Genomic DNA, 26,362 nt, shown 5'->3' with positions numbered 1-26,362 from the left:
AATTCTTATTGAATTGGGAGAAAAAAGTATTATTTAACATGTTACCTGTCTTCTTTCTCTTTTAAAAAATAACTATTTTCGAAGATAACATTGATTTATGTTTATCTCAACTTCTTGTGACATCATGAATTGACCATCATGTATAACACTTAAAACATATTCGTTTTTAGTGTCCAAAAAGAAGCTCTAATTCTCTTACTCTGAAGCAATGCTTATGTTTGCTTTAACTTCAGTTTCTTTTTTCCGATTTTATGATATTTCTCAGTTCCGTTCTTGAACGAAGTAAGCATTGGAGTCCGCGAATGTTTTTTATGATCGAAAGTTATCTCTACAACCATTGTTTTCGAATTATATATCAACTGTTCGTAATTTGTCAATTAATGTCGTATTTATATCTTGAAGTATATAACAAAGTATTTACAGCTGTAATTACTTATTTTCTTCTCGCCGAACAATACTTAATGAAAGCTTTTAAACAAATAAACGATAATTTGTGATTAGGTCATCTCAACAGAAAACATATCTGCGTCAAAATTCTAGGCCAGTGATGATGATTTTCATATCTGTGAAAATGATTTTGTCCTCAGTACAATCGGATCAATGATATATCGCGTATGTATTTGCATAGTAAGCCTGATAAAAATCAATGCTATTTAATGCCTTGTCCCCTTCTTCAGTAAGATGCGTATTAAAACTGACAACTACGAATTAAAGTTATCGTCAAAGTAAATCAAGTCATTTTCTTCTGCTTCAGTTGTCACTTAATCAAAGTCGTGTAAATTTGAGTGTAATTGATAATAATTAGGTTAAATATGTTTAACTCATATAATCTTCATTATCTGTTACACGGACCGATATAACAAATGTATTACAATGTTTAGTCGTGGACATTGACGTAGATATGATATTTATCTGAAATCCAGATATACACATGGTAATTGCGAATGATCATAATGATCAGACGATTTTACTTTGTAAATATTTATAACAAAACAATTGAGAATATTTACAATCTACAAGAACAAAATTGTCACCCTAAATATAAGCGAGATTAACCCTAATGAAAACTATAAAACAAAAAATGTTCATACAAGGCTCGTAAAACAATATTCGGTCTTACCTCCCGTAGTTAGCTCCCCTGCGGCTGGAAATGTTTATCTGATTACGCTTGTCATAATCCACACTGTGTCGCACTTAAAGATTCGTTATTATATTTTCCTAGAGATTCCTTCATAGGGTTTTATTAAAGTACATAGTTAAACATCCTAACTCAGCGATGAAGGATTCCAGCCTTCATATAATGTTTATTGCCAATAATTCCTATTCTAAGATGATTAAACGGAACATATCATCAAATTATTGATAATAAACCTAATCCTTTAGCTATGTTCTAGTTGCAATAGACATGTTTGTATTACAAGTCCGAGGAGTGTTTGTTTCTTCTCAACATAGCGTAGTACGTATCCTGTAGTCTGCGCGCACCTATTATTTCATCCCAATATCCAAATGCTGCTGTAACCGTGTTTATATATAACTTTAGAAATGGCTAAATAACGAAAGAAACATCTACGAAATACGTCTATATGACCGTTATGAATGCAATTTCCGCATGTAAGGACCCTTTGGAAGAGAAACTTAAGCCCAAGCGTCTCATCCAAAGGTCGATTAACATGTTTCCCAATATCTAGTCTACTAACCTTTCTTGGCTTTTCGCAGAATTAGCCTACATTAGATTTCCTTAAATTGATAGAAAGCATATAGCTTCTAGTTCTTCCATATACGATTTCAGAATGTTTTATTACCTGAAACTCTCTCGCAATACCTTTTTTATTGCGGTTACTATTAAATTTATGTTCACGTTCAGATAATGTAATGTCCATTGCTTCTGAAATTGAATTAAATTTTAATGATAATGTCCATTGTTTAGGTACACATTGCATGTTAATGTAGAACGTGAAACGAAAGACGGAAATTAAAAAAAAAAATAAAAAAAAAATAGACAAATCGAACGATTTCTAACAACAAGTATACCTTTATTTCAATTAAAATTCCATTAGGAAACTTATTTCATCTAAAGCACGAAGTCAACTAGGCACAACAGTCATAAACATTTTAGAGAAAACGAAAGTTGAAACGTTGAAATATTTATCCGGTTATTTTAAAACGCATTTCCCTGAATTTACAAAGTTGAAATGTTTTATATTAAGTGTTTTCGTCTGAATCAGATAAAACCAACTGTTTCCTGTAGCTCCTTAAAGTTCGGACTATTGCCTTCATAAAAACGTTTTACAATTAATCATCAAACAATTTTCAGTTATTAATTAATCCTTTTTTCCTTCAAACCATTTAATTTTTGTTTATTTCGTATCAATTGACCATTTTTCTTCTGTGAAGCTATAGTATCTAACATTCAATTTATGAGTATAGTTATAGTAATCATTTTTACATTTCCACTGTAAGTTTAAAGAAAGAAACATGGCACAAGCACAAAACAACCACATACCCTACTGACACTATAATCACCAATGAGTTGAAAAGGTTTGTTATTTCCGATGGCTAACTCAACATCAACGTACAGAACACGGTATGGAAGCTATATCGCTGCCGGTTTTGCAAAGGCCAGAAAAAACACATTAATTTGTCGAAGAGGTGGGTATTTCTTTTAAATGTCATTATACCTAATAGTGGTGTGCATTTTTGCCATCTTATTATTTAACTTAGACTTACGCATCTCGAGATCTCATATATCGTATTTATTTTCAATAATACTGCACACAAAACACCCACCAATGTTGTATTAATTACAATCTGCATTTGTTTAAAACTGATATTAGCCAATGATTTCTGTTGTTCATATTGATGTCGCACTAAGTCTTTTATAATACGCTATGGAATACACAAACATTCTCTCACAGTTTTAAGATATATGTTCTCACTCTGCAGTTAAAGTAAAGTGCAGTAAATGTAATCATCATTGAAACTTTATAGAATCCTCATTGAAGCTTTATAGAAACCATTATATATGCTTCTCTTGTTCATACTAAAATGCAATTAGTTTAATCCCAGGGAATACGATGTCTGTCATCAACAGATTGACTATCATTCTTACATCGATCGCGTTTAAAAAGCTTCCTTGTAATGGCTATGGCGATGTTAAAATCGTTTTCTCACTTGAAATGTCATCAATTTTATCAATATTCCGTAGACAACGCGATAATTTGTTCTCGTCCAAGTGAGCAAACACTCAGAAAATAAGGACTTTGTAATTACAGTGTATCTGTTTGAAGGACTTTCGAATCTAAGATATAAGAGTTGAGAACGAGAAAAGTATCACAGCATGCATTTCCTTCCTACTTTGTTCTGCTCATTATACAGAAGTGCCAGAATCTACAAACATAGCGGGAACTATGCGTATAGCTTTTAACGAGTGAGTGAATTGGTAAAATATGTTACAGATGAGCACACACACACACACACACACACACACGCACACACGCACACACACACACACACACATACACACACATAAATACGTTCAACAGGTTGAAAATGTACCAATAAACTTTACATTTATCCCCTCGGAAATTACCCTGGTATCTGCACGGCGTTTCATGTTAATACTAACATGTGCTATTTCAACTCACATAATGCCTTTCTGATATTGGTCAGACGCTACAGGAATTCTATTGAATTCCTTTGACTGATCTGATTGATACAAGGGGGTATATACATTTATCTTAACTGTATATGTAACGACATGCCAATTATTCAGAAGAGTTTAGTGCAGCAAATTACAAAGCCTAGTTATCGAAACAGATACATGACAATTTCGTACTTATACTTATAAACGAGTTCTGACATATCACTTCTAAATAATGTTAGAATAAGAAAATTGTCGTCATTAATATTTACAATGAAATTATAAATGAATTAATGAACGATCTTCATTAACATTATCCTTACCCTAACGATTTACCATAAAGATTAATCATGTTGGAACAATATTCATCAAATTCTCGTAAACAATTCACACTATAACCGCCCGCAGTTAGCTCCCCCGCAGTTAGAAAAAGTAAATCCTTTTTGCCATTATATTCATAGTGTCGCGTTAACAGATTCTTTATCATATTATCCTCGTTAGCGTGATTCTTAATCCACTTCTAGAAAGTACAGAGTTCTTCGTAACTCAGAGGTGTAGGTTTACAGTCTAAATAAAAATCCCGTTACTGTCAGTAGTTCATATTTTAAGTATACGGCCAATATTATCAGGGTTTTTTTCGTTTTACAAGATAAGATGTATAAACAAAAATTATTCGTAAAATATTTATTTGGTTCTTTCAACACCTAGAGTTCCTTGGCGATATCAACGAATCAGTCTACATTGGAAGATGAGTTTTTGTTTTAATTTCAAAATACCATACATCTTTCAAACCTTATATGTTTAAAAGGGCTAATAAACAAACACTTCCTCATAACATAATGCAAAATGCCTATTATACTCAACACTGTACGTGTATGTAGAAAGTGGTACAAAAGATAAAAAGTAAAGAAACCAGATAAAAAATCATTTATTTCATAGATAAATAGAACGTGTTATTACATCCAAACACTCCTTTTAAGAATCTAAACTCCCTCATTCGTATAGAAGACGGCTACTGCACAAAGTCAAGGACATTTTACTTCAAGAATTATAAATGTTACGATGACTATTTTACAGATGATTCACAAACGCCTTTTCGTCAAATTGCCAAAATTATTTATATATGTGTATTTTTCTGAAAATGATATGAGCCGTCCTGTAGTTTCTATCAATGACGAACTAAATCCTACATCAAACGTTTTGTTATTCTAAGTCATACATTTAAAGTTTTCAATTATAATGTTCTCATTTTGTTTGATGAAGAGTCACTGTCCTCATTAAGCCTATATAGGAACATCGTAATTAAGGTTATCTTTGTGAGATATCTTAAAATAAGTAAAGGATAAAAACGGTATATCCTACAGACAATATAACCATCAAATATTTGAAATGTTTTGCTATTTTCGATGGCAAGATTACCTTCAAGCGTGGAGAAACTGGTGAATTTTCAATAGCAACACCGCCACAGGCTTCAATAGACCCGTAAGGAAAACATTTGTCAAAAACGTTGGTAATACGTTTAAATGTCATATAGTGATGTTTTTTCTTTATTTATTTAATATGTCAATGTTGTCATGTATGTAGCTCGAACTTTAACGTCCAGAAAAAAACCATCATTTAGGGTGTTTCTCATTTTGCTCACGAAACAACAACCGATAATTAAAGTAATTTTTGAATTACTTGAAGTACAAAGTTCGACTGAAGCAATAGCTAGTTCATAAGTTATAAACAAATTCTACAAAAAGATTTGTTAAATATGTTTGGGATAAAACTTTCAATTTGAATATTGAGTTGATAAATGTATATAATTAGAAACATGAACAGGTTCACAGGTTTAACATTTACCAATAAAATATACAACTTTTCTATCCTGAATGATCCCCGTATCATTACGGCGTTTGTTGTTTATTATAAACAGATGCCATCTAAACGTTTTTCAATTCATTAGTAAGCCTTCTGAAATCCGTTAGACGGTACAGAATTTCTAGCAAATAGCTTTAATTAAAACTTTACCAGAAACATACCAGGGGTTCTTTTCTTAAGTCAGCAAGATATGCTTCGTTATCATGCATGTACAAAGTTCTGAGGCTTCAATACAAGAACAATTTAATAAAGGAAGTAATGAGTTATTTGTCTCAGAGAAAGTCTTGTGTACATATGCTAATTACAACGGGTTTAAATGGTTTACTCATATAACCGCTGTACAAAGTCATTTATTGCGGATATAAAATGATTTAAAACTATAAACCGGAAGTATACACTGATATTAATGTTTGTAATCGCTAAGCAGCCTTTAAGCAACACTATTGAAACAGGTACCTGTCAATGGCGTTCTTATTCGTATGTATGGGTACTTAAGACATCAGTTAAATGCAATACTGAGACATTACATTATATCTCTTTCAACCACTCCAACCATGCCAGAACAATCCAAGAAAAAAACACACACTAGTTTTCATTAAATTCTCGTGAAACAATAAAGAATCTTACCGCCCGTAGATATCTCCCCTGCAGCTAGAAATGTTAATGTGATTACGGTTGTCATAATCCACATAGTGTCGCTTTCGGAGTCATAAATATATATTCCTGTTAAATATTTATCTCTGAAAAGAGCGTGTTTCGTAAGTTCACTATAAAGGTTTACAGTAATAATAACAATCACGTAACTGCCAATAGTTCCTTAAATCAGATGATTTTAAGGACCTTATTATCAAAATATTTCGTTATGAACCTAAACATTTATACATCATAAACGAACCGTTTCTTCATTACAAAGGCCAAACATTTGTTGAACTATTGCAATGATATTTCGTAGCAATAGAGACCGTGTTTAACCCGGTGATAATGAGAAACAATCACCTTAACCCAATATCCTGCTGAACATATTTCGGTGCTAAAACGTCTTGTTAATGACAAAAAAACAATATTAAACAAGGACCTCTATTCGACGATCATGTTTTTGCAATTTCCACCTTAAAATATTCTTGATAATTGAAACGAATGCACAAGCGGCTTATTTATCGCTTCATTAAGATTTTACCATTTTAAAATTATTTTATCGCAGGCTGTTGTTTAGCCCGAATTCTGTACCTCATATGTTGACAGTATGATATGTTCGAACGTTATCTTATAACATTAAGGTTACGAAACACGAAGTTAATATATAGAAGTACGTTTAGTTGCACGAAATCTTAAAAATTGCAGTTTATATTGGTATTATTCCCCAACCTCTTTAGTAACACTAATAAAGGACTTCAACTTTATTGGAATGTTCTTCACGTGAATGAAAATATTATGTATAATGCTTCTTTAATTAAACTTGTAATGATAATGTTGACTATAATCTTACGTAGTGCACGTTTATGCAGACAAAACACATAGTTTGACTGTTGAACATTGCATAAATGAAACTTGAGTCATATAAAAACCTTCAAAATAGGCAGTATAGGTTTGAATCAAATAGTCATACAAATTACAAATATAATAACATCAGAATATTTAATTTATTTAAACGGTCACATAATTAATGGTACTTTCCATTAGATTAATGTACTAAGAGATTATTCCAGTACGGAAGTCATTGATATCTTAGGAAATACGATTGCACATTTTAAAGTTAATGGTCTTTCTTGATTTTGTACGTTTTAATAATTTCTGACTTTATTTGCCTGAAAGTAATATAGGCATGTGCTTCTCATAGCTTCTATTAATGTCGAACCAATTCTTTGTAATACTCGTTGGTATTCACACAAATTATTTTGGGGATATTTCCTAACGTTTTATCTAATATTATTGTCTAGTGCCATAAATGTAATCCACATAAAAAGCTTTATAAGATCGAAACAGCACAGCATTGCTTTGTAATATTTTTTTATTGGATACACATTTCAAACAAACTAGTATAATGTTCATTTAAAAAACATGATTTCGTTATACTTAAAATGTTTTGAAGAAAAACACATGGGTGGTTCATGCATTGCTTTATACTCATAAACAAATCAAAAGAAGGTATAACCAAGCCTACTTACTAACAATTTCTGCATCTGTAACAGTAATTGGAGAACGAAATCAACCCATGACGCCGCCCTGGCATTATAACTTCCACTGGTTTAGAATGATTTGTTCTTAGAGCTCGCAAATTCACTACCAGCTTCATTATGCAATCCATCTAGGGTATAAACTGGAAAAAATTCAATACAGGCATCACCATGACCTTCTGCATAGCCAGAAGGAAATGCATCGACGACCGAAAACGTAAACATGAACATTGTATATTTAATATCATTATCCCCGAGGGTTATGTGCATGTACACATTTAGTATTTTAGTAAGGGAAGGGCATTTTGCTGATGTTGAAATCATAATATGAAATTGTACTTGTATAATTTTTACAATTAAAACCAAACAAGTATATTCAGAGCGCACTTACATATCCTAAGAATAAGCACTCATAGATTGACCAAGTGTTTAACAGATAACGACATTATCAACAATATGTATGCTTGCAAATAATGCATTTTGCTGAAGGTTATCGAGTTTGGAACAGATATGAAACGTATTATTTTCGGAGGAGAAAAGCGAACATTTTCATTATTTTTTTATATTACCATATATATTCTTGTATATAGTTTATTTCCATGTACTGAATTTGCGTTCATATATCTAAAACGTATTCCTGATAGAACTTCACATAAGATTAAATTGATATTATGTTTTGACACACCTAATGAAATGACAATTAGGGCAAATGTAATATATATCATTGCCTCCACTGTAATCAATATCATTTGGCCGGCTTAGTATAATATAGTTGAAACGGATAGAGGGCACAGAGGTTAAGTAATGCTGTCAACATTACAGTGTTAGCAATATAAAAACAACTCTGGTTCATACGTTGAAAGAAATGACATTTGTGATTTTTCACGGAATAGGCTGTCTTTAACTATAACACTTTGAAATCAACGTGATGAAGAAATAATCTTGCATTTCGATTTGGTTTATAGTAAACAATATGGATAAGTAATTTAAATATGATAATGAAACTACACACGACACAGAGCTACTTGTGTAGATAACACTGTGGTGTTATTGATATAAGTATTTATATGAAAAACCACAGAAACAAGCTCAGTAGATGAAACTACACACGACACAGAGCTACTTATTTAGATAACACTGTGGTGTTATTGATACAAATATTTATATGAAAAACCACAGAAACATGCTCAGTAGCCAAAAGTTTAAACATAAACCCCGTTGAATGGCACAGTGCAAACAAAAACGTAGAACAAAAAAAATCACATGCAAGAAACATGGAACAACAACACAAAACTCCACAAACAAACACAGTCGATATATTTAACCTTATTCAAGTTCATACGAGGATATTTCAAAAGGTTCTAAATTCAAAAACATGTTTAGGTTAGCCAGTTAATTCAAATCCTCAATTGAAATCAAGCCATTATCTGCAAAGCATATTAGGTACTGCTTGAATAATGAAAACGATATTTGATTTCGAAGAAGAATGTTCTTTTCACATACCGGCGTATATTGTTACTGTGTAAGGAAATAGGAACCTTGGTAATTTAATTGATCAATTACATTGTGTTTATTATTAATTCCGCATACGCATACTATGATGTGCTTTCTGATATTATTGCAAAATTTACTGCAAAGATGGTTGTTCCCGTGAAGAAGATGGTAAAAGGACATTGTCGATGACAACTTGATAACTTGACTAAGAATTAGAATAATGAATGGATATTTCTCTAGTATGGTATATCCCAAACTCATAAACATAAGGGGCTGGTATTCTTTACAGGCAAATGAAATATGAAATGGTAATGCAACTTTCTCAAGTGTCATTGAATTAGGATTCTGATACATTTTCCGATTTCATAGTCTCAACAAAGAGCTTACGGGTGGAGTTATTATATTAGAAATATTCTTTTTCAGATACCAAGGCCACTATACTATGACAATTGTTTGTAGGAATACAGAATGGAACATATATTGTTTGGTTAAAACGAAGTTTTAACCTGTATGTTGGTATTTAGAACATAACATATTTGTTTTCGAAGGATACTCGTACTGTTAATAACTGTTGTCGATACTGCCTGCAAAAAATATCCCTATAATTAAGTACCCAGAGAATATCAGCACCGAAATAACTATGAAATAGGTGCAGAATATCTCAATAAACGGAGGGCGAATTTCCTTAAATAACTAGATTTGTTACAGAAGGCTGGAAATAGACCAGACCTACAGCGATATGTTCGAACACCACATTTTAATTAATTTCTGATTACATATGTATGCTTAATATCGTATTGTATGTCATTTCTCACCACAATGGACTTGTGAAACGTATAATATTACATTAAGATACGTTTTGTCTGAATGTTTGGGGACAATAATTTGCAATTTATTAAGACCAACAAACCTTCAGTTTAAAAGCACAAGGCTAACATATATGTATAAAAGTATAAAATATGTTTGGATTAATGGACGTTTAAGAAATAGGTTTATAAGTTAAAGGACATCAAAGAGATACCCTGTTTAGAGGCACGAGAATATATAAGTGCGATATTTGGTAGGACATATAATACATTTTTGGTAAATACACAAACTGCAATTAATCTATATTGATTATTTTGGTGATAGCACTTTTGACTTAAGCTGTTCTATTAAACAAACAAATTGTATCAGAAGGTCTGATTGACTTGACCCCATTTTGTCTATATGTATTAAAATAGTACAGGTTACAACAGTTCTGTAACAGCACGTCGCTAATATGTGTGACACTGTAAAAAAACAACAAGAGTTCTACTATTTTCGGTAAAGGGGAATCACTTGTACTATACAAACAGTTTTTCTAACCATTTAATAATACAACTCGAGACACGATCCAAACTGATTATCTCAACAGAAGACTCACTGCGGCAAAAGTTCAGATACTTTCCATTCATAAATACTTTCATTACATTCGGCTTGTCCAACTTTTATTGACAAATCCGTCGACGGTAATCTCTCAAAATGAGTATTTTGTGATACACTGGGACACTTCTCGGTAATAAATACTGCCCAGGGTTGTAATGATTAATTTCATTCCTGATCTCAAACATTTTGGATCACAGTTCAATCAGACAATTGACAACACCCTCGCGTGTTTGTATGAAAGGCACAGATGAAAATCAATGTAATCTAATGCATTGACTTCTTCTTCAATAAGATTATCACTTGTTACTTTCAATAACAAGAGTATTTCTAGGATAATAATTGCTCAATTGAATTGCATATTTCATCATCGATTAGGAAAGCCCCGAACGTACCGAAGTGATGTGATCAAATTAATGTTGTAAAGACCATTGTTTATAGGAAATTATATCTATTCAGAAGTACAGAATAGTTATGAAAAGTGTTAATTTTCGAGAATAAGAAAAAAGTCAGGAAAACAATGTCTTCTGATATTTCCCCTCAATTTCTTAAACAATATATTAAGTAAACATTTATAAAACCCTAAGTATTTAAACAAAAATGTACACAATTGATCTTGATTTTTATTAGAGGTTAACATCTTGACGAAGCAAACTCTCGGCTGTTTGATTGAAAGAAACAAGACTATAATTATGTTGGTTTATTTTAAGTTACCATGTTTCAATACTTCTCACCCTCGTAATGGGGGGAGAGATACAATCAGATCAAAACCATTATGTACAAACATGATAATACTCACAACCTACAGGCTTATCAATGCAACATGTATCAGTGAAAGGTAGGGCTACAATGACAGAACGATTAGTGACACGACAGGTCAAGGGACAAGGGAACTGCCATTTAGTGAGCCTCAAGTTTAAGCAGACTCAGGTTTTAAATCTGGCCGTAATATATTGGTGAAACAAGCATGACTTACGTTACTTGGCAATATTGTGTGTACTGTGCGTGTAGGTCATTTAATGTATGTTTGGTCTAGGCCTTTTGTCTTTGAACTGAGTCTTTTTTATTGTTTGACGAATGGTGTATTTCGCTTTAGATCCGATTATAATCGACAACGAATAAGACATAGTTTCAATGAACCATAACAAAGCTCCAAACAAATGAAAAAAAAGAAGTATTAGAAAGAGATATGATTAAAACTGATTTTGTCTTCAATGTGTTATTCATATATCGTATGATTTTACCACAGGGTGTGTTCAGTAATATAGCAAGCAGAAAATATAGTAAATTTACAATTTATGCTATATAGTTTCTTTCTTCTCTTTGCTTAATCCACAATTTGTCTGAAGTTGCAAATAATTTACATTAATCAAATACATTAACTCAAGCTAACATTATTCAATATTGTTCTGTCATAATAAAATGATTACTGAATAGTTAAGTTAACGTTTGTATTTAACATCTGCGCTCGCAATGTTAGTTCTACAGATACTAGGATACGTATCTTAATATTTACTGTATATCTGAATGTTTATCCTCCGAGAATCACTAGAGGCAAACGTTGATCGAATATTGACATATACCTAAAATGTTTACTGTTAGTATTCCCTAAAAGCATTGGCTTTCGGAAGCTTGCTGATATTTATTAAATAAATCAGAAACCCGCATTACATTTTTTTGAATAAACAATGTGTTCTGACTTTTCAGAGATTTCAATCTTTACCTCTGGTTTCAATAAATTAAAGATGAACACATGTAATAGAAAGAAATGCATCTGAGGGTAAGCCTACTGGCACAAACCGACTACGTTTCCCAATTCAAATTGCAATTTAGAACATAGATGGTATAACTGTTTAATTGAGATATGTAACCAAAGCCACGTAAAAACAGAAGCCAGTTACGGATTTATATCTGCTACGAGTAGATGTGAATGAAAAGGTTTTATTGCATATCTGAAAATTGAGTTAATGGTGTCGTTGTCAAGCGTTGTTTACTGTCAATGTAACATAGTTCGAAAACGTCGCATTTGAAGGACGTCAATTAATGTTGTTGAAATGCATCAATAAGCCTTATTTTCGCTGCGTCCATCGAAATTAAATGTGTACCATCATCTTTTTTAAATGCTATTCATGATAGGCGCTTTGTGGACCGTGACATGTTTTACCAAGAATTTGAAGACATTGATTGGAAACAATTGTCAGTTTTGCAAAACAATGTCTTGTCGAAGAACATACGTTCATAGTTGAAATATATGCAAATTCCATATCATATTTAACCACTCCACTATTCAATCCTCGAACGTGTTTTATAAAAAAAATTCTAATGGCAACGTTCAATATCATATTCTCACTTAAAGTGATACGTTTAATCAATATTTCGTAGACATCGCGAAAAAACCTGATATACCCTCCCTTCTAAAAATACAGTCTTTGAAATTACAGTGTGACGTTTTGAAGGACTATTAATCATTGACATACGTTTTATGCGACAGTTCGGGTGCACGGCATTGTGCGCCTCACACCCGCAACACGACATTGCGTGTGTCTGCCACATAACGTTACTCCGACAAAAAGGAACGTGCAGCGCCATGTTGTTTTCACGTTTTATTCCAGTAACAAATAACAGAGTATTATGAATAGTTTAACTTAAATATAGAAGCCTAATTATTAGCTCCTTCAATTAAATTGAGTCACTTAGAATGTTCACACAGTTTAAGATGCACACAAAGTATTAAGCACAAAGTTCTACACATAGAGAAATGGAGTATAATGTCCTTCACAAAGTTACACAAAGTTGTTGCCTTATTGATTACTAAATCATCACTATTTAAATGAAAACATGTATGTGTTTATATACTCCTAAAATGAGATACAGAGTTAGATAAAATATGACAGGTGATGAATGTGATGATCAAAAAGATGAATATATTTGTCTTTAAGCAAAATAATGACATAATAATGTCAATTACTGAAAGATCATTTAATGATTATTTAGACCCTGTCTCAAACTTAGAGATGTAGGAAGTGATAATTATTACTTAGGTGTCCTATAAGAAATATCTCAGTATTTGAGGAAATGCAATTAATATCTAATTATGATCTCCTGCATAATTGCAATTATGTTTTTATGTGCTAAAAAATCGAACATTTAGTAGGCTGAAAATGAGCGGCATAATATACGTGTTGATGACGATAAAAGTATTACAGCCGATTCCTTTTCGTTTCTACTATTTCTACTCATTATACAGTAATTCAAGAATCAACAAACACATGGAAAGGCATAAATTCTGCTTTAACGCGTTAAGTTAATTGAAGAAATATGTTACAGGTGAGAACGCTCATACATATAAATAGGTTCAACTGGATGGAAATGCATCAATAAACTTTACAAGTATCCCCTCGGAAATTATCCTGTTATCAGAAAGGCATTTCATGTTAATCATAACAGATGTCATTTAAACATGTCTAAATTCACATGAAGTATTTCTGATATATTTTGGGCACTACAGGATTTCTAGGCTTTGACTGATACTGCACCTGAGGAATACAGGGGGTGTATATATCTTACTGTTATATGCTACGACATGCCAATAATTTGAAGAATTGGCTTCAACAAAAAGAAAGTAACGTCATCGAAAAAAATAACTGACAATTGCGCATTTATACTAAACGAGCATTAACATATTTCTACAAGTTATTACTAGAACGAGAGAGCTTTTCCTCATTAATAGTTGCAAAGATTTTACAAAGGAATGAATGAACGATTTTTCATTACCATCATTAATACCCTTGCGATTTGCCATCAAGTTAAATCGTGCCAGAACATTTTCATCAAATTCTCGTAAAACGTTACACAATCCCACCGTAGTTATCTCCCCTGCAGCTAGAAATGTAAATCCTATTCGAGTTGTCATTATCCCTTTAGCGTCGCGCTAACAGATTCGGTATAATATTTTTCTCGTAAGTGTGATTCCTTAATCAACTTATTAAAAGTACAGAGTTGTTTGAAAATTAGATATGTATGTGTATTGTCTTAATAATGATCGCTTTATTTCCATGAGTTCTTTACATAAAACAATTTTACAGACCATATCATCATTGTTTTTGTAATACCACATACTTAATTTGCCATTTTCTAGAACGCATATATGTATTTTCTTAACTATAGTTAAAGTAGTTCTTTTCTTCTTGCCATTATATTATCAGGTTTCTAGTTTCTTTAATGTAAGTTCAGAAATGGCTTTCTCACGAGTACATCTAAGATATAACATACGTCTGTATGGCCGGTATTAATGCAGTTTTTGCTTTGGCAGAGAAACTAAAGTATAAGGTCGAATAATATATTTCTCAATATTATCTTCAAACACTTGGTAATTCCGCCGCGTTTAATAAACACAAGCTTATCACACAATAAAACAATTTTGTAAAGGTAACTTTTCAATTTTTCTTCCCGTTATGATATTAAAACGTCTATTGCTTCAAAAACTAAAAAAAACGATAATCACAACTACTATATATATCAGGTGTATGAAGAAAATTCAGTATTAGATATAAATTTAGGAAATATGAAATAAAATACCGAGTTCGTATGAATATAAAAATCAGTTTTATAAAAAAATCATTTATTATCCTTTAACTGATAAAATAATTGTAACCTAATACAAACAAGCATACCTTTCATTGAATTATATTTTCCAAAATTCGTCATGAGGCTGATTTTGTATAGAACACAAATTCAAGGTACCACGTTCTTATACGATTTTCGTTAGAAAAAAGAACGACGAAAGTCTGAATGATTTGCAAACACGTTTTCTTTAATTTGGCAAACACTAATAACTTATTTTTGACTTAAACATATTCATGTAGCTCCTATTCGAATCTAAGTTGATTAAGGAATACGACACAACCACAACAAACGGAAGATCCTACTGAAGATATAACCACCAAATAATGGATACGTTTCGTAATATACAATGGCACAACCATCCTCGTATAGAGACCATAAAGCTATGACAATTGCTGATGAATTTCCAATAGCCTCAACGCAGAGGCAAGAGGAAGCAAATAAATTTGTCAAAGAAGTGAGTATTGTGTTTTTAATTTCATTATCAACAATAGTGCTTCTTATTTAATTTATCAAATTTGTCAAATATTCAGCTTGTGCTTGCGCATCCTGATAAAGAGCACATATGACGTATTTTTTCTTTTAATGATAATACTCACAAATTGTCCTAGAACATGTTTGAAGGAACAAATATTCGCTTAGGCAATAACTACTACACTAGGTATTTACAGATAGAAGTATAAGAAGCAGACAATGCGATCTGTGAAATGTGTTGCGTTGTGGACCAATGTTCTGTCACACAAACATAGTTTTATTGAATAGGCTGATACGGCGGCTCACAGCCCTTCAGTATAAGGCATTCTTCTAAATTAAGACGATGCGACCATTTTAAATACATACCATGAAATTAATAAAGGACCAATGCAATTAAAACAAATTCGCTCATTCCTAAAGACACAGTCATATAAAACAGAATATATCAATTGCTTTCTCACTATACGATGTATGTTTTTAATACTTAATAATTTTGAAGATTGGCGGTGGTTGTTAAAAGTATGACTTAGCAGAAGACGCGGTTAATGAGTTACCGATCGTCCATATTTAATACAATGAGTAAAATGCGTACCACGTTGAATATACCTTAATGGCGTCAATATCACCAATCGCTTGTTTTAAACTCTTATTATAGATGACCATGCTCTGAGGTTAATTTATTAAGTACCGCAGGTTTTCTGGATATCTTCAATCTATGCAAATGATAAAATGTGCCGTTTTAGTGGCTTATCTTGTATTCATTAAAATTTATCAACGTTAACTATGATAAGACACTCTCGTGGTCACGAAATTGCTTGACAGTAGGCTCTGGCGATTTCGGGGTCGAAGTACCCGAAAGAAATCATTGTCCGGTTCGGTGACCACAAACTAAAATCGCATGGGCTAGGCAAGGACAGGACTCTAAACCTGGACGCCTTAATGAGAAGTATGTGCGTTAACTACAACGCTAGCCGGAAATCCAAAATGCAATGTTGTTAGAATCGCTTGTAAAAATTCATAGTAAACTCCCCTGAACACAGTCAGCATTTCTTCATATGAAATGAAAATAGGTGTCCATAGTTCCCACGGCGACAGGATCAATAATTCTAACTTTTGCCAAATAAACAATACTTCTCTTTATGCTGTGGATAATTATGCCAACAATTTTGCACAAGCCGTCTTTCACAAAGATAAGTGCTCTTTATTCATGTACGTCGGCTTTAATGTACAGAATATTACTGCGAGAATCATGAATTTAACTTAAAACGTGTAATTTAAAGATACAACAAATACAAAATAATAATAACTACAAGAATAATAATAAGAATTATAGTAATGATACTGATAATAAATCTTCCATATTTCTTATTTTTGTTTTTGAACACAAACAGGTCAAAGCACAAAAAGAACGGAAGATCCAACTGGCAATAGTTTCAGGTATTTTGTTATTTCCGATGGCAAAAACACCATCTACGTACAGAATCCATCTAACTATGACAGTTCCTGGTGAATTTCCAATTGCCACAACGCCACAGGCTTCTACAGAGCTAAAAGGATACTCGTCTTTGTGTCAAATGTGTCGATGGTATTGTGTTTTAAATGGCATTAACCTCAGTGATGATCTGTGTTCTATCTTTATTAAATATAATATCAATGTTGTCATATAAGTAGCACGTCCAATATTGGACATACTTTGCTTGTAGTGACAAAATTCAGCAATAGCATTTCATGAATTATATACCAATACAACTGTACTAAGCCTGGATTCGTTCTAAACGTACGGCACGGAATTCAACAACGCAGTTTTAATTGTAAACAAACAATACAAATGGCTAAATATATTTGAGATAAAACTTTCAATTTACATATTGCGTTGATAAATGTAGATACTTAAAAACAAAAAAAAAATGGTTCAACAGGTCACACGTGTACCAATGCAATTTACAACTTTCAAATCGAGAATTATCACGGTATCAATACGGCGTTTGCTGTTTATTCTTAACAGATGCCATCTAAACGTGTTTCAATTTACTAGAAGATCCATCGAAATCCGTCAGACGTAATGTGATTTGTAAGAAATAGCTTTGATTTATGCTTTATCTAGAGGATACCAGATGGTCTATTTCTTTAGTCACAAGACATGCTACGATATCTTACATGCACATACTTCTGAGGCTTCAATTGCAACAAGGTAAAAAGTAGTTATGTGTCATTTGTCGCGTAGAAAGGCTCGTGTGCATATAAAGATTACGACGGGGTGTATATGTTAAAACGTATACTCGTATAACTGTTGCATGGAGATAGTTAATAATTGAATATATTATCGCGGATATAACTTTATCAGTAAAACGCTTTAAACCAGAATTATAAACAGATATTAAGATTTGATATTCAATATATATTTACGAAACAAGGCTGTTATCAAATTACTTAACCCACGTTTTCAAACCAATATCATACTGATGCTGTTTCGGGGCTAAACGTTGTTGTAATTCCGGAACTTTATACTTTATACGTATATATATTCGTATATATCCATGGTATAAGCTGTATGTTATATACAGATGGATATACAGATATTTGACTTTTACAATGAAGTCGGTGTATTAAGCGTCATCCTTTGTCGTTGACATTTAGTAAAACTAATTGATAAATGTTTTGAATAGAGATATTGTATCCTCACGCTTTATACACCTGTGCTATATATTTAAGTCTTTCCAAAGTGTTGGTCGATACTGTCTGCAAAAACATGGGGAAGTAAATAATTAAGTACCCCGAGAATATCAGCACAGGAATAAATACAACATAGATGCAGAATATTTACGTAATCGGTGGGCGAATTTCCTTAAATAACCAGATTCATTTACAAAAGGTCGGAAATAGACCAGTCCTACAGCGACTGGTCTAACACAATATTTGAATTAATTTTCGGATTACATATGGACGTGTTATATCATTCTGTTATTCGCCACAATTTACGTATAAAATGTATGAAACTATATTAAGATACGTTGTTTGTTTGAATGTTTGAATACAATATATTTCCGTTTTAGTGCGAACAACAAACGATAAGTTTTGAGGCACAAGACTAAAAAATATGCGAAATATTAAATATGTTTGTTAAAACAATGAATTTTTCAGGGATAGGTTTATAAGTTCAAGACATTAATGAAATGCCCTTGTTAAAGGCACGGGTCTGAATCTTTGATATATATGCTAGGACATACAACCCATTTATAGTAAAACACAAACTACAGTTAATCGTTATTGTACAATAAATGTATAATGCACTTCCCTTTTGTTGGTAGCTTCTTTGACTGAAGCTGTTGATTCGTTTAAAATTAAACGGAGGAATTGTCTGAAAGCCTGCTTGACACATTGTGTTAATATGTATTAAAATAGTTTATGTTACAATAGGTCTGCTGAGCTCGGCGCAAATACATGTACCACTGTACAAAACCAAAGGTTATACAATTTTCGGTAAAAGAGAAACACTTGAGTAATACAAACTGCTTTTTCTACAATACTACTTAAAACAAGCTCTGAAATGTTTATTTCATCAGAGGACTTACTGCGGCAATAGTTTACATACTTTCCTTCATATTATGACATTCGGATTGCCCAAACTTTTATTGACAAATCCGTCGACGGTTATCTCTCAAAATGAGTATTTTCTGATACATTAGGGCATTTCTCACTAGTAAATACTGCCCAAGACGGCTATGATGATTAATTTCACTCCCGATCAAATACATTTTGGATTACAGTCCAATCAGACCATTGATAACTCGCTCGCATGTTTGTATAAGAGAGACATCTGAAAATCAATGTTATCTATACTTTGACTTCTTCTTTAGTAATACGATAATAATCGCTTATTACAACCAATGGAAATTTCGCCTTAAGATGCTAATTGCAAAAATGCATTGCATATTTTATTATCGATTAGGAAAAGGCCCGAAACATAACGAAATGATGTAATCAAATTAATGTTGCAAAGAACATCGTCCATAGCAGATAATATATATTCAGAAGTACAAAACAGTTATTCTTACTTTGCATTTAAAATTATGGTTTAAAATAATACATAAAATATTACTCTAATACTATAATAATATATGCTGAAAAGGGTTCGTTTTTATAAATTTCAACAGAAGTCAGGAAAACAATGACTTCTGATATTTACTGTTTACCGGTCGTTATTTCCGAGCAGCTATTGGGTGAAATTTACCCAATATTGAAATTCCTTAAAATAATATAGAAGTAAACATTTAAACAACCTAAGTATTTAAACGAAGTGTAAACAATTAAACTTCATTTTATGTTGAATTAATTGAAACATCTAACAAAGGACACTCTAGGCCATGTGTCAATACCCTCTCGACCTTGTATGTTCATGTTGTTTCTGGGTGAGAGATCAAACCCATCATTTACATACATGTAAACCACACATCCTAGGATTATCAGTACAATAAGGTCCAGTGAAGATTAGGGCTACAATGATAGAACGGTGAGTGAAACTACATGTTAACGGACAAGGGAACTGCCATTCAGTGAACCTCAAGTTTAAGCAGAATAAAATATTTAAGTCTGACCGTATTATACTGGCTTTCCAATATTGTGTGTATTGTGTATGTAGCTCGTTTAATTCATTTTAAGTCTAGGTCTTTTGTCTTTGAACAGAGTCTTTGATAATGTTTGGCGAATGGCGTTTGCCGCTTTAAGTTCCCATTATTTTCGATAACATATAAAACCTAGTTTCAGTGAACCACAGCATAGCTTCAAACAAATGAAGAAAATAAATATCAAAAACAAGCATAATTAAATTACAAATTAATTGTTTTATAAATTACAAATGTGTCTTTCATATATCGTATGAATATCATTCAGGGTGTGTCGAATACAATATCATGCGGAAAATATAGTTAATTTACAATTTATACATAATAGTATTTTTCTTCTCTTTTCATAATCCATAATTTATCTGAAGTTGCAAATAATCTACATTAAATAAATACATTTGCTCAAGATAAGAATATTTAGTATTGTTCAGTCATGATACAAGGATTACATAATAATTAACTTAACGTATGTATTGAACATCTGCGCTAGCAATGTTAGTTATACAAAGACTAGGAAACTGTCTCAATATTAACTATCTGAAAGATAATAACTTTGAGAATCACTTCAGGCAACCGTTGATCGAATATTGCAATCTATCAAAAATGTTTACTTGCAATATTACATTAAAATATACTACTTTTGGAAGATTGATGTTATTTATTTAATAAATCAGAAATCTGTATTATATATTAATAAACACTACATCATTTTTTGACCTGTCAGATATTTCAATTTATGTCTTCGGATTCACAAAGTCAATAAAATAAGGATGAACAAATTTTATAAAACGAAACTCATCTGAGGTTAAGCCTTCTGTTAGAAACTGACGGAGTTTGTTAATTTAAACTGCCATATACAAAATAGTTAAAAACTGGTATTGCTGTTTGATTGAAGTATGTGACCAAAGCTTAAGGGCACGTGTAGACGCCAGTAACGGATTTCAATTAGTAGCAAAACGTTTAAACCCAGTTTAATGGAACTGGGTAAACGCCATAGACATAGAACACAAAAACAAACAATCACAGACAAAAAACATGGAAAAACAACACAAAACTCCACAAACAGCACAGTACATACATACTTTATAAGAACAACTAGGTAGGTTTATCAAGGATTGTTAGGTATCGCCTTGGAACGGTCAGTAAAATGTAAAGACTGATACTATACATGTCACCAAACGTTGTTGTATATTGAAATCCTAGCATTGTAACATTGTTCAAATACGTCATACCGCTGAGTCAATCGAAATCAAATATGTAACCTGATCTATGAAAATATCATTCACAAAATGCGCTTTGTGGAACGTGACATTTCTTATCCAGAATGGGTAAACAATAATATCTTGGACCGTAAGATACATGAAAACAATTATCAGTTTTGCAACAATATCTTGTCATTTATTTGTAAATTATTATATTGCCCAATATTATCTACCAGCGTTTCAAGTGTATTCCTGCGACATAGGATACATGGCTATTCCGCCGAATTAGGCTGCATGTCTGATCGGCCGAGGTAGTCTACATCGCAGTTCCACCGAACTAGACTACATGGCTGTTACGCCGAACTAGGCTACATGACTGTTACGCCGAACTAGGCTACATGGCTGTTACGCCGAACTAGGCTACATGGCTGTTACGCCGAACTGGGCCACATGGCTGATCCGCCTAACTAGGCTACATGGCTGTTACGCCGAACTAGGCTACATTTAATCAACCAACACCTTCTCACAATAGCAGAATTTGTAACCGTAACTAATCAACTTCTCTTCACTCAATATAGTTTATAAAAATGAACATTGACTATTGTTCTATCAATATAGAAAATAGAATTGTAATAAACTTGACAAATAAAATATTTATGTGATAGAAAAATAAAATGAGAATTCATAACCCTGCGTACCTTTCTGTCTTGAACAATCGGAAGATGGCTAGTTCTGTTTCGAGCACAAAGTCAAGGCACAAAGATTGTATATGTATTTCTACTTGAAAAATAATGAACGATTAAAACTCCGAATATTTTGCAGTTAATTCCAAAACGTGCTTTCGTGCTTTGTCCAAGTTTAAATGATTTATATTTGTATTTGTCTGAATTTGATATCACTAAATGAATACTCCAGCTTCTATCAATATCGAACTTGTTCCTTTATTATCGATTTGGTAATTCACAGATATTCAGTCACAGTTTTAACTTAGAATGTTCACATTTTATTTGATGGTCACGTGCATTGTAAGTAATATAATCCTCATTCATCTGAACTTACAGTAACATTACATTTGGTTCATACTCAAGAATTAAATTATTACATTCAATAACATGTATAATACCTATAATATTATAATTTCTACATTTCTTATCTTAGTTGAGGAAAGAAACACACAAGCACAACAAGCGGTAGATCCGACTGAAAATATAACCACAGATGCTTAGAGACGGTTTATTTCCGATGGTAAAATCACCAACAGCGTACAAAAGCCATATAGCTATGACAGTTGCGGTGAATTTCCAATAGCGACACCGCCGCGGGTTTCTGCAAAGCCTAGAGAAAACACATAAACCTGTCGAAGACGTTGGTTGTGTTTCAAATGACATTATCCCAAGTAGCGATATGTTGTTGTTTTTCTAATTTAATATGTTATTTTGTGTTCATATATGAAGCTTCGAACTTGGGCATCCCGACACAGAACACTTAAAAAGTTGTATTTTAATGATATTGTTCATAAAATACATAGATATTGGATATACTTTACAAAGTTCAGCGGAGACAATAGCTATCTGATGTATATTTACCATCGATTTTCCTTCCTTTAATGGAAATTCCCTTTTCGGCAGTTGCGAATATTTTTTTTATTTTTTTCAGATACACGCAACATTTTCGAATAAATGCTGATCGCTATTCATTGCGTATTAATATAAATAGCGTACAAGTGTTTGTATTCTTTAACCAGACAACGACATTTTAGTTAACATGTTGATAAATCACAATTAATGTTTTGCAAAAATGTATTGTTGTCATTATCATTTCAATTGTATGTTAAACAAATATTTTATTTTGGAGTATTTTTGTCTGCAGCAAAATAAAAAATGAAACCGATGGGTCGACAGCATGAGTGAGAAAGTTTAAGTGCAACCTTATTTTACATGAAATTGCGGTATTATTAACCACGCTGAATTAATTATGTGGATATGAACGTAGTTGGGCTGGTTAAAGTAAGGCTTTAGCGTAGATTTTACACACTCAAATCAGCCCAACGGAGTTCATACCTCGATAATGACATCCCAATCATACAAATAACTCCTTAAATTATCTACAGATACCAGTATGAAACGCACACAGTGCGTGCTGTCGAAATGTTTGCGGTGTGTGCCCCGGTTCTTTTACATCGACATAATTTGTTTCTTTTGCTTGTTTTTGCGGATCGTGTCCCTGTATTATTCGGAATCCCTTTTAATGAAACTGATACGACCAAATTAAAGATATTCCATGATATTAAGGAAGCAACGGTACCACTGAGTTTGTTATACCCAGTCCATAAATAAAAACTGGAAATGATAACATATATAGACACTGACTGTTCACTATACAGAAAATGTTTAAACTCAAAGTAGATAATAGTTTAAAGATTGGCTGATATTATTAAGTCCTTAGAGAGACGAGAGACGCGGTTAGAGTATTACTGTTTGTCCATGTTAAAAGCAAGGGTCTAAAATATAGAAGCAAAACGTTGTAAATTCCCTAGGCTCATCGGTCTGACCAAATCATTTGTGCTACAAACTATTGACAGAAGACCACATATTAATATTATAAGTAAGTACTGCAGCTTTTCTGGACAGTTTTAGTCCATGCGAATGTCATAAGATGCAGTTCATTTGGTTTCAACTGTATTAATGAAAGATATATGACCAAATTTGAAGTTACTCTCGTATTGGAGAAGAGTGTTTTGTTTTTGTGGGTGAAAAGAGAATATCCGGGGATAACCAATCTTTCCGGCTTTTGGTCACAAACTAAACTAAGATGCGCTCGGGCCGGACCGGACGCCTAAATGAAAAGCGAGTGCGCTACTATGCTTATCAGACAAACTAAATGCATTGCCGCTGTTAATATCTTTCAAGTTAGCAAAATCCCACTCAGTCAGTATTTGGTCATATCCTACGTTTCCGAATGATACGACACCTTAGTAAACAGCTAAAAGATTTGTAATATAAGTCCACTTAAGTGGTTGTGTCGAAAAGGACGGATAGATATAATCAAGCGTAGAAGATACTTAGTTCACTGTTTACAACACAACATTTTCTTCTCTTACATAATAAAACAAATATATAGCTTTAATAATTAAGCTATACGTTACATGCTGAACATATTTGAAATCTATTTTTCATGTTGCTGGAAAGTCAAATTGAATGTTCTCATTGTATTGATTTTTGGGTTCCATTGCTCCCTCTAATCCATATGTAAAAACTATGTATTCTACAAACTAAACAGGTAAATTTATTGTAAAATAAATGTAACTTTCTGATTATGTTTAGAGGTAATTTTAATTAAAGTTGGTGGTAGATTTGCAACTAGCACCAGTGATATTTTTTCAACATCGATTCTAAGTAACTATAGCGACAAAAAATAACAACAATTGACAATGATAAGTACTTTTTCAACGTCATAACAAACAAATGCGCATGTGTCTTATAGGATATTGAACACGAGCAAGCTTTAAAAGATGTGAATAATGAAACAGGTTCATTGTAATAATATCTTAAACAAATTATATTAATCATTTACGCTATTATTTGCAGACTTCCGCAATTTAGTCCGCTTACCTTAATAACACAATAGTCGACAGCTACTATCCAGATCCTAACAACGACTTAAAATCAATAGAAAACAAATTTCAGAGCAGAAACATTCTATATTCAGAGACAATTTGATCAGTAGATACTTATAAATCGGGAATATGCAAAATCTTTATCATTACTTCGTCTCTAAAAATCCACTGTGTTTGTTTCTTTCGCCATTTTTTGTTTACTTGAAGCATTTTATTTTGAAATATTTGAATGGGTAAATAACAGCTGGACATCTGACGATACAACATTATTTAAATGAAACGCGTAGATATGTTATTCATTTTCAATATATCATTACCTTTATACCTTTGTAACCAATCTTTGAATTAAATAAAAATATATGACAACAACGTCTAAATTGTCAAATGTTCCAATTTTGCTGTTTCAGCAGTAAATTGTCTTGATAACTGTTTTATACATTATATTGTACTGGTTTGATGTTATGCAAGTACGTTAAGTAGTAATTAAGTGTTCAAGCTTTGCAAAACAGGGATTGGTATTGATATGGTTTGCGGCAACGTTATGTTAAAGTGCTCTGAGAGTTTCTCTGACGAATATATAGATAATTGCGAATTCCCGCATTATACGGTTGTTATATTACTTTAAATATTCATCAAATAGCTATATGAACAGAACGGTACAATGATTAACTTGGCCAAAAAGGTGTATATGATTATATTGAAAAGTACGTCATTTCACACCACTATTTAAACATGCGATATATGGTAATTAAGTGTTATGATTAAAAAAACCTATTCCGATATATTTTCCAGTACCTATTGCAAATAGTGCAAACTGTACAAAGTACAAAGTACTGTTAAAATCTAAGTCTATAGCTCTATAAAACACAAATTTAATGGAGTTTCTGGAGAGAATGCAAATACTGCATATTGTAAGAAAAATCGTAAATCTAAGGTTTTTAAACTTTCACCAGGAAATGTCTGTAGATGGATTATTCGACGTTAAATGCAAAACTAGTCAAACGAAGCAACTTAGTACACAGGATAATTCCGTATGTATTCTTAATTCTGAACACGTTAACTTAAAACGTGAAAGTGAAACTAGAAGATCACGCATACATGCTTGATAAAACTATGTCTATTACAATCAATGCTCATACCTGAAGTATTGCAGGTTTTTGCGATGAATTCAGAGCGAGCTTCCTGATCCGTGTTGATTTTGTATGACGGACTGTTGGTACATTTCAGTGATTATCGACATTACTCTGAAA

At 32.4% G+C, this 26,362-nt stretch overlaps 1 protein-coding gene across 2 annotated transcripts in view; it reads right to left on the bottom strand.

Annotated features, from left to right (window-relative positions):
* The window catches only part of LOC128237006 (uncharacterized), a 218,747-nt gene extending 196,068 nt beyond the window's left edge, over positions 1-22,679 (bottom strand). For both annotated transcript variants that reach the window (XM_052952178.1, XM_052952193.1), the window contains exon 1: positions 22,195-22,679. The gene's annotated coding sequence lies outside the window, so the exon portion shown is untranslated. The remainder of the gene's footprint in view (positions 1-22,194) is intronic.
* Between the last annotated feature and the right edge of the window lie 3,683 nt (positions 22,680-26,362).

Source organism: Mya arenaria, chromosome 1, assembly GCF_026914265.1.
Source record: "Mya arenaria isolate MELC-2E11 chromosome 1, ASM2691426v1".
NCBI lineage: Eukaryota > Metazoa > Mollusca > Bivalvia > Myida > Myidae > Mya > Mya arenaria.
Note: the sequence above shows the minus strand (reverse complement) of the source record. Positions and strands in the feature narration are given on the sequence as shown.